This window comes from Pterocles gutturalis, unplaced genomic scaffold (genome assembly GCF_000699245.1).
Source record: "Pterocles gutturalis isolate BGI_N339 unplaced genomic scaffold, ASM69924v1 scaffold10294, whole genome shotgun sequence".
NCBI lineage: Eukaryota > Metazoa > Chordata > Aves > Pterocliformes > Pteroclidae > Pterocles > Pterocles gutturalis.
Window position 1 is genome coordinate 27251 of NW_010133243.1, and position 10924 is coordinate 38174.

Here is a 10924-nt window from a genome sequence, read left to right on the forward strand (position 1 = left end):
TGCCTGCCTCCTGCCTCTCTCCTGCCTGCCTCCTGCCTCCCTCCTGCCTCTCCTGCCTCCCTCCTGCCTCCCTCCTGCCCTTCCTGCCTGTCTCCTGCCTCTCCTGCGGGCGCTGCCCACGGGGCGGCCGCAGGCAGCAGCCCCGTCCCTGCCGCCCCACCGCCAAAACCAAACCAACCAAACAAACAAACAAACAAAAAAAAAACCCAAAACCCACTAAAAACCACCACAACCAAAAAAACCATCAAAGAAGTGTTTCACTCGGGTTGGTGGAAAAAAACCCCGGGGTGAGAGATGGAGGCACTGCGGGTGCCTGAGGCCACGAGGTGGCAGCCTGCGATCGCGCGTGTGTCCCCTGCCTCCCGGCACGCAGAAACCCCCGGTGACACTGGGGGTGCTGAGAGAGGCTCGGCCAAAGCCGGGGGTGTGGGATCCGTCCCACGGCGGGACGCAGAACCGCGGTGGTACAGACGCTTCTGCACGGGCTGGGCAGCAGAGCCCCCGGGGAAAACGCCTTCACACCCAGCAGGGCGATGGGGAGGGCAGCGAGGCTCCTCCGGCGCTGCTGCGTCTGAAAGAGTTTTGGTTTGGTTAGAAAGACTTTTTTGCTGGCATTAAAATATAACCAGTTATGCTCAGTAAAGCTGGCGGGAATAAAGAACAAGGTCCAGGACTCCAATACAGCCGCTCTTCTCTAGTGTCTCCTTTTGTGTAGGTAACAAATCCCTTCCAAAGAATAATGATTTTTCCAGCTTTGTCATTGATCTCGTAAATGAAATGTTCTCTCCCAACATACCAGCACTTTCCTATTCGCAAAGGACAAATCCCTTAGGAAGCACTAATGGCATTTTTCTTTCAGAAGTTTTGACACACTTTGTAATGAGAAGAAAAACAGTACTCAACCTGATTAGTAGAACTGCAGCTAACAAAAGGCACCCTGGGGGAGCAGTAAGTTTCCCTATTTGTCTTATCATCCAGTAATGCCCTAGCAAAGTCTTTAGCAGTACCTCTTCATCCCCCTTTCCTTCACTCTTCTTCCTCTCAACTTGGTATGGTTTTAACCTGAGGCGGTGTGCTGGGCTTGTACAGGTGATGACTGTAAGACCTCCAGCATCCCAGTTCACTGTGTGGTGGTTTCTGTATGACTGTCACCCTAAGTCAAAAGGAACAATGGATCAGTGGCACCTTTAGAAAAGAGACAAATGTATTTTAACAGCAAAAGTTAAGAAGGGATTGAGAAAAAAAATTACACAGAACAGGATGTCCCCTCCCTCAGAAAGCTGACAGTTTCATTATGCGCTATGCAACACAGTACATTTTTCACCCCTTTTCTCTCTCCTTGCTTTACAGGTTTTCCACAGAAAGCTGTTTTTCTTCTATTGGTGCTTCTTTCTTTTGTGTTCTATCCTTTCCATCCCTCTATGCTGGAAGAATTGTAAGAGGAAACTAGACTTGACCTAGGGTCAAGACTAGACCCTATTTGCCATGAAGGCACTATTATGTTTGCTTCATCAGGGTTCACTTGGTACTTTCCTCAGCATCTAGGCAAGAGCACCACGAGAGGGTCCAGCAATTCCTTTTCCTTCTGAGCAGAGCTCAGCTTGGAATGAGAGACAGGTGTAATTCTAGCAGGAGTTGCTATCTTAATCACAGCAATCATATAGGGAAATGCATGTAATTACATAAGGTCAGGGACAAATTAGTCACCCTGTCATAACTGGATATTCTGACAAACAGTAAGGCTGCCATTGTCCTAGTAATTGAGTTTTCACAGGCTCAAGGAATTTAGTCTTTGATAACTCTGGTCAAAGATGGAGTTTAGACTCCAGGTGACTGGTCACAAAAACAGTAGGATGTCTGTAGGAGTTAAAAGAGCATGCTCTCTATTTTTGCAGGGTATTTTTCTTCCTTCCAGAATGACTTCAGATGAAGGGCCCTACCTGATCTTAAACAAAACCTTTTTGTTCCTAAAGCAGATTGCTGCTCATGGGGGCAGCAATCAAAAGCAGAGGCTGTGCGTATCACATCTCAGAAGTACACGCTGGTCTGCTTTCCACCATTTCCACATCACGAGCTCTCCCAGGCCTTCACTTCTGGTGCCATCCCTGGGCACTGCCATGATGCAGGCAATGCTACCTGTTCAGACTGAAATCCCAAAAAACTGTGTCTCGGAACTGAAGATCTGAATGGACTCAGATGGGAAGGAAAGAAAGGGAGTGACCTCCTGTCCTCATCCGGGGTGCTGTGCTAAAACAAAAGAACTGCAAGAGCAGCAAACACATCCTGCAGGTTGCTGCTAAGGATGAAGAGAAGTCAAAACCAATTTTATTCTTTGAGTGTGAAGGAGACCCATAACATACACGGGAAAAATCTATCCTGGGGTAGGAACTGCAAAGTGAATGTTTGCCTTGTGTTTGATCAGCCGAATTAACACATCCTAGCAAGAGGAGATCCATTTTTGCACCCACTGTGCTAGTCACTAGCTACCCTGGTGTGCCTGCTGAGCTAAAACCAATCTTAGCAAACCCAATGTCCTGTTTTGAAAACAGCACAGTTACCTCCAAAGAGAAATTACATACAAAGCTAAGGCAGAGTGGGGTGACAGGAGAATTACACAAGTTCTTCAGAAAAAAAAGGACAATGCGTATTCACTCCTTCTAAAATTTGAAACAAACAAACAAAAAAAAAAATCCCCAGCGTCTCATTTGGAAGGGGCTCTGTAAAGGAGGATGTCCCCTAAACACAAGGCCTTGAGTAAACATGTGCTGCCCATGTGCCTAATGTCATCTGCAGTTCGAAACACAGAGACTGCCCCAGAAAATATTATTTCAGCCTTGCTTTTTCTTGTCTCCTCTTCCTTGCATGGTTCTCCTCAGTGCAGTTTTCTACTTAAAATAATCTAAACTGCTTTCCTCTGCTTCTCATGCTTCTGTGAATGCATGTGCTGTGCACGACCATTCCCTCCTCCCAGCTGACAAATTACATCTCCTTCCCAGGCTCCCTTTCTATGCACATCCCCAACACCAGCCAGCTGTGCTGTTTCCTGATTTTTCCGTACCCTTTTCACCGGTTCTGTCCCAAACCCCACTCTAAGCAATTTCTGCCAGAGGTTCACCCTTAACGTTTAGTAATTACCTCGGCCACTCAGGTTTGCCTTTTCCTCCACTTTCTGAAGCTGCTTGACCACTTTTGCTTGAGAAAGTGGAACCGCACTGGCTGGCAAAAGAGAAAAAGAAACGTGGGATTTCTCGATGAAGGAAGCAAATGGGTGACCTCTGGAAGATCTGACCTTTCTGAACTGTTTTATGCTCTCTTTCCTGCTTTCTCCCAAAAAACTCTTTCCTGCTTTCTCCCAAAAGAAACCATTCAGAAGGACTAGGGTAGGGCTTTAGTTTCTGAGACCGCCCCTAAGAGCAGAGACCCTCAGGGTACCCTGGGAGGCAGAGCCAGCCACCCTGGGGCGCAGAGGCTGAGTGTGGAAAGGAAGGGCCAGTTGTTCAGGGTCCTGGCCAGCCCTGAGGATAACAGACCCATGGAGGCGTGAGGGAGGGTAGGAGCATGGCAGCTAAAAATCAGTTCTCAAGTAAGTAACTGAAATATATAATTACACAAGAGCACTGAATAGAGGTTTCTGTTATTCTATGAACCTATAATCTTCTTTTGTTGCCACTTAGCAACAGAATCACAAACTGAGGAAGGAAAGCCAGGGTGACTTCAAATTCCTCGCTTTGCTGAGCAGAGAGGAGAAAGGATCCCTCTCTGGGCAGGCACAACAGGTTTTCCAGGTGCTGGCTATATAGTCCCTTTCAGCACTATTATGCAGACACTCAAATTTCAAGTTTCCCAAAGTCCAGCTCGGCTGCGCAAATAGAACTGTTTATAAGAATTAGCAAACTTCAATCAGAGAAACATGAAATGAATACAAACACATACATCCACAGACCGTGTTAAAAGCATATGTCATAAGCAGGAGGAATGTGGAAGAAGGGACCAGTGGGCCAAAACTACTGCACTGGAAATTACTCTCAACTGGTGGATAAAAACAACAGTCATCACACCCTTTTGGGGATCCACAATGTCATGTGAGAGATGCTCAGAGTGTGGTGCAGGAGGGTGTTATCTTGCTGCAATAATCCCTACACAGAGCCACTAGACATCATTGTCCTATCTTTGAGAGACACTCTGCCTCTCCTAGGTTCAGCTATTTTCATGAACATCACAAGAAGTGTTAGATTTAGGTGCCTACCACCATGGTCTTTACATCTCAGCCTCTTTTTTTCCATCTCCTTGTTACCTTCTTTTTCCTTCTTATCTTTTTTTCTTCTCTTGTGCTTTTTAACCTAAGAGTCTGGAGCAGCCAGACAAGCCATCATCTTTTGCCATGTTCCTAAGAATCTGGGGGAAGAGAGGCAGTTAAAAGACATGCTATAAACTACTTGACAGCCAGGCTCAGCTGCATCTCAGAGCAGCTGGTAAGACTGCATGCCCTGCTTGTCATTTAGTAGATTCTCCCCTATCATTCAGCACAGATGTCTTTTTTTTTTTACATGTGTCATGATCCTCAGAGACAAGACGCCAGTGATGACTGCTTACTCCCACCTTGAGCAATTTCTTCCCCATACTGCGGAAGGGATGGGCTCCCATCCCAGTGGTACTGCCCAGCAGCAATGGAGACTGGGAAGGTATTCCAGCCAAAGGGCAACAGACCCAAGGGTGCTGTTAAAACGAAAGTGCAATTTAATATTTACATTTTAAAAGGATTAACTTTGCTTTACCAGGTTTGTTTATCTTCAGCCAAGGACATGGTGCTTTTTTTTTTTTATTTTTACTGTGATATTTTGCTCTGAAACTGAGCAGCCATTATTTTTACAGTGATATTTTGCTCTGAAACTGAGCAGCCAAGACCTGCCTATACCATACCCATGAACCCTGTTTAACAGAGCCACTTTGTACCATGACCTGACTCTGCTCCAAGTTGCCAGAGCCATTTATTCCCAGGCCAAACCAACCACCGTGGCATGTGTCTGGCCAAGGGGGCTGCAGAGCTTCACAACAGCTGGGTGCCCTGCCAGTGATATTTTGCTCTGAAACTGAGCAGCCAAGACCTGCCTATACCATACCCATGAACCCTGTTTAACAGAGCCACTTTGTACCATGACCTGACTCTGCTCCAAGTTGCCAGAGCCATTTATTCCCAGGCCAAACCAACCACCGTGGCATGTGTCTGGCCAAGGGGGCTGCAGAGCTTCACAACAGCTGGGTGCCCTGCTGCAGGCTACAGGGTCCCCTTGGGAAGGAGCTGCCAAGCAGGCAAACAGGAAGGGCAGAATGGGGCACTCTGCTACCTTTCCTCTACCTTTTTGGGTAGTTGGTAAAGGAAGAGCCAGAGGAGTTCTGGCTTTCAAAAGAGCCCAGGGGTAGTTTCCCAAAGCAATGACACCTGTGTTTGTAGATGTTACTAGAGTACTTATGGACCTCTGCAGGAAACAAACCCAGCATCCACAAGCCAGTCGCATGTATGCAGTTGTGCATGCCACTTCAGGCAGAGGGGGGGAAAAATTCTCATAAACCGTGTATAACTCAGTGCTTTCCTGCATTGTGTTTTTCCCAACTTCTGTCTGCCAACCCTGGGTTTGAAAAAAAAAATAAAAAAAGACAAATTGCTCAACAGAAAGGAGTGTGACTAGCAATTACACACTTTTTCTGCTATTTACAGCCTTCCTTACATAATGGTACAAAGAAGGAGCAAAATTAGTATGTGTTCCTCTTTTTATGTGACTTTTTGTACTTTGTGGAGGAACTTCAATAGACTCATCACGCTCATGCTAATAAAAGATCTACAATTCTGTCTATAGTCAAATATTCCCCAGATAATAGTTGTGGGCTGGAGTTATCTTAGGCTATGCTTCTTTCATCATTTTTCAAAGACTAAAGCACCTACTTGCCAAGTATCATCTTTAAGGAAAAAGCCAAAATTTACTTTTTCCCTGACACCAGGAGCTCAGTAGTTAATGATGTCCAGCTCATGGGAAGTCATCAGTACTAGGCAGTAGCCGATAGAGTAGGGAAGTCTAATACTGAGGACAGAGGGAATCTTTTAGATTGCGTGAAGGAAAGCAGAATAAAGAAAATCATCCAGAGTGCGTAAGTCTTTTGTCCTCTGTTAGGCGAGAATGCTAATTAGCAAGGGTGGATAAGGATTTCAGTTTGACATTTCAAAGCATTTTGAGGGATCCAGGCAATCCTAAGGACTTGTCTATTTGGCCACACTTGAGAGTTAGTTAAGGCACTACGTGAACATAAAGCGTGGTAACTATTCTGCTAGGTGTGGACAAGCTGCTAGCCTCAGCGCCTTCTCTGGCCTGCATGAAAGGGGATTAAAATTCCTTTGAAACACGCCTAGAGGGAAAAATCACAGAGATGAAGGGGATTAAATGAATTTAGTTTACCAGTACATATTTTCTTAAGCTGGTTTGCAGTGGCTGCGATATTATGGGCTGTGATGCAGCTTCAGGAAGACGTGTGATGCTGTGCACTGCATCTTGTAGTAGCAAAGGGACCGTAGGGCTGTTCTGCAGAGGGAGATGCCTCTGGGCAGGATTCCTTGTGCAGCCCTCAGATCAGTTCTGCATAAATGCTGGGGTGATGAGGAGCAGGACTGGTCCATGGGCTCTGGTCTGGGAACTGCTGTTAGGACCAGTATAACAATCACAGGTCATACCATAAGGACTCCATAATTTCTTGAATTACTTTAGTCAAGCAACACTGAATTCCTCGGAGACTTGAAAAAACCAAACTCAGTCTCTGGAGGAAAAAATGTTCCAAAAGGCAAAACACAACCTAAGCATGTTTTACTGGTACATTCTAGAACATCATCTGCGTTATAGAATTTACAGATTTTAGAGCCAAGCAAGGAGAAGAGCTTAGAATAATTGCCTGAATATGAAAGACCTGTGGGCTTATATTGAAGTTAAGTCATTGGTATATAGCATTCAGTGGACAAACATCCAGCACCAATGGATTGTTTGGACAGCTCTGCTACTAGCTTGAATTGCTGCGAGCAAGGAAAATGAGCCTTCACAGAAAGCTGCTTGAGACCTCCACATCCGCTGACAGTGAGCAGTGGGAATAATTCCCCAATAGCTCCATGCTCATCCAGCACTGTGGATCACTCCATGTGCACAGTGGTTTTTTACACAATATTTAAAATCACTATGTGGACTCCAGGTTTGTAAAACAAGCTGTTGGAGTCAGGAACTCAAACATCCTATCTCTCTGACTACAGGTATATACATCTTTTTTCCTAACTATAGCAGAGATCTGACTGGCTGCTGTAAGCCAGCTGCTGTTCCACCCCCTGGACACTATATACTGCATGATACATAGAGGGTCTGCTGGGTAAGGTGGTTTCAAACACACAGCAGGCCTCTGTTTCATTACTGTTATGGATAAAACATTCCTGGATGCAGAACAAGTCCTGAACAGTCAGCAACGGTATGTGGTGTGTCCATACACTGTGCAGACTAAGAAAGAGAAGCTATATGCCCCCCAGGGAGAACATATACTGACATAGGGCAGGGATAAAATACATACACCAATGGCAAAAAGAAGATTTTAAAAGAGCTGTGATCATAGATCTAGAACAGTGGCGCAATGGCCATAAATACAGCTAAGTTTTCGCCTCAGCTGATATAACGTTTGTTTTTGTGCTATAAGAGGTGTTCTGAACCAATTCAGAGACAGTGAGCAAAGAAACTGCTATTTTTATCCTCAGCAAGTATTGCACTGAACTATTCACAAGCTTACACTCTATAAATTTGATCATGTACCTGTTATGTGATTGGAATTCAGTCTCCCAGCTTGTCTGGCAGTAGGTAAAGGGGGTTATAACCACAGAGGCTTGATCAGGGTGTATCAGTATACACAGGTTACCTTTGTTCATCCATTTAAAGCACCGATCTCTGTTTGCAGTTATGTAAGGCAGGCAGCACTTCATACAGAATGAATACTGGAGAGTTTGTGTATTTACTTGTACAAAAACATACACAAGCTAGATTTTCCCTTGCAATATACTAACTCATGACTGACAGTTAATCATGTAGCCCACAGCATTTCAAAGTATACAAATTATTTTTTGCCCCACATAGGACAGAACTGGTTCAATTTACTGACAATGTAGTGAGAAGCACTAGGAATCTCAGAGCTACTCATATTAATATGTTTATAGTATACCTTCACCGCGTATTTCTTACCATGCTCACAGAGTTAGCTTTCACATCTGCTACGGGTATAATCGACAGCAGCTTTTGGCTCAGGTAAGCTAGTCTTCAACAGTTTTTTCTCCTTGAAAAACTTTATTCTTGTTCTTAGCATTTGAGGAAGAGCAAAAAGACAAAAAAAAGGAAATCCAGATGTCATTACTGCATTGTACATAAGGGTCATAATCTGCCCTGTTCCTGCCCTTTTGAGATACCTTTTTCTTTCTATCCCTCAGAAGATACAAGGTTGCTTCCTCTCAGATCCATTTTGATGCTGTACACATTTGTTTTTGCCAGACCAGTGACACTGGTAAATGTACTTGGAAGCCGATGCAAAAGTTCAGTGAAGCCCATGGTAGATACAGGAATGCTGTTTATGAGACAAAATGATCAGTACAGCACTTCCTCAGAGCTTTTGGCAGGCAGCAGGCACCGGTTCAAATAACAAAAAGAAAAGCCTAGATATGTGACTGTCACTGTAAATGCATAGCATCCTGCTCAACTGCATGCCCAGTGGATTTTATTCCAGATCTTATTCTGAGGTGGGGCAGATGAGCAGGAGGGAGATAGGGGCAGGGCAGCCCAGGACACACAGCAGAGTGTAAAGGAGCTCACAGACACTCCAGCAGAGGTTCACATCCAAGCTGCATCCAGATGAGTCCATGTGGTGATCTACATGTATTTATCTTCACTAAAGAAAGAACTGAGTAATTTAAATGACATTATAGGATGACTAGCCATTAACCAATGGCTAATTTGGCCCTGTGCAAATTTGAAGAAGCTTTTGAAGAGACTACCCAGGTGGCCCCGCATGATGGAAAAACAGGCATTTCCACACACCTGTTTGTATTCGGGTACCAGAACGAAGTGCCTTAGACTCAGCGTTTTACAATCTTGAACAGCAAAATGCTGAGCAAAGTACATAGCTGCAATAGCTTTAGCAAATATATATATAACCTAAGAAAAGATTATAATTTAACCCTACAGAATCTTTCTAATGGTCATAATAGCGAGGGGAAGATTTTCATTGTAATGTCTGATCCAATTATTCATTTAACATCTGCAGTCAACTGAGAATAAATTGAGAATTTATGGAGATTCCCTTAAAAATGCCATATACTCCCAAAAGACCCTGGCCAAGACTCCATGAAAATAGTGGTCTCTGTTAATATTTTTTGCTATCAGACACATTTGCATCATGTTGTAGCTTTTACTGTGTACCTCTTACTCTAAGAAGAGGATAAAAATAAATTTATAACCTAAACCAACTAATCACTTTGCTAACAAAGAAGTTGACCTTTACAAAACATTGATCTCATGGCAAGTTCCAAGCATCTTTCAGCAACAGGAAAGGTTAAGGCATCAGAGCTCGCACAAGGTTATTCAGTTAGCTTTGCGTAAAAATTGATTTGGGTTTTTTGTTGCAATCACTTGTCTAGACTGATGGATTAGAATGTAGACATTAATACATATTAAAGCTGAAGAACAGAAGTTTGTTTTAGAGGGATCACAGGGACTATCGGGGTAGCTAATGAAGTAGCACCTCGTAGTGATCAGTGCCCAGTGACCTTGGAGTTTAAACAGTTCAGAGCAAAAGCCCGCTGAGATGAGCAGGTGCCAGATGAATTCACACATTACAAATACCCCAAAGCAACAATCATCTATTTAGATGTTTCCTTTTTTTTAGACTTTGGGCTATGTCCCAAGATGCTCATTGGACATAACCTTGAAATGATCAAAACCTGTGGTTTTTATATTTGAAGCCCAAACCAACCCATCTGTCTTCTAAATTGTTTGTTAACAGTTTACACTTCCTTGTTCTCAAATTAACTGGATTTGATATCAGATACAAGATAAGGATTATTGTCTTATTCTTCTGTTTAAGATCAGTAGTGTTTCCTTCCCACTAAAATAGCCAATATCAGTCCTATGAACAAAGAATTCTGAGAAACTCTAAACACAGATATACTCCTCATAGAAAATCAAAAAGGGCAGCAGGCTGACAAACATACACACTTGAAATGCCACTATTTTTTAATTCAATTCTTTACAAATTGAAATTCAAGCTCAAACATGAACCTCCCTGAGCACATTTTTTAATTAGAAAAGTATTATCCCTGGCTTAGCAGAGAGGGAAAATGTTACATAATTACCAAAGAGTGAAATCAACAAAAAATCTCTCACTGGCTTCAGCAGTTACCGCGCTGAGCACTTGGTGATGTGCCAGAGATCTGCCACAGCAACACAGTGGCAGACATCCGGAATAAAACTCAGGGAGTTCTTTACTCTAGTTCAGAAAATTCAGGCAAACTTCTTCGAGAAGTAAATCCCAGGTCTTTTCCTGTAAGTCCCTATGGAACTTTACTCTGGAAAAGTGAAAGACGTTGTCACCTTCAGGTCTCTACACTATAGAAAGGATTTTTTCAGAGCTCAGGAGTTCATTCATTCTTTGAAAAGTGCTGGGGAAATCTATCCAGATTACTGAATGTCTTACCATCTATCAGCCCCTTTCACTCCAGTGTCACAGGAGAAACTTACAGGTTTTTATGGTCAAAGTCAGATATTCCAGCCTGTCTGAGCATCTCATCATGTAGAAGCAGTTGGTTTTCTAAATAAAATCAAATAGAAGGGAACGGAGCAGAGAATAAGGAGCTTATCTACGTAAA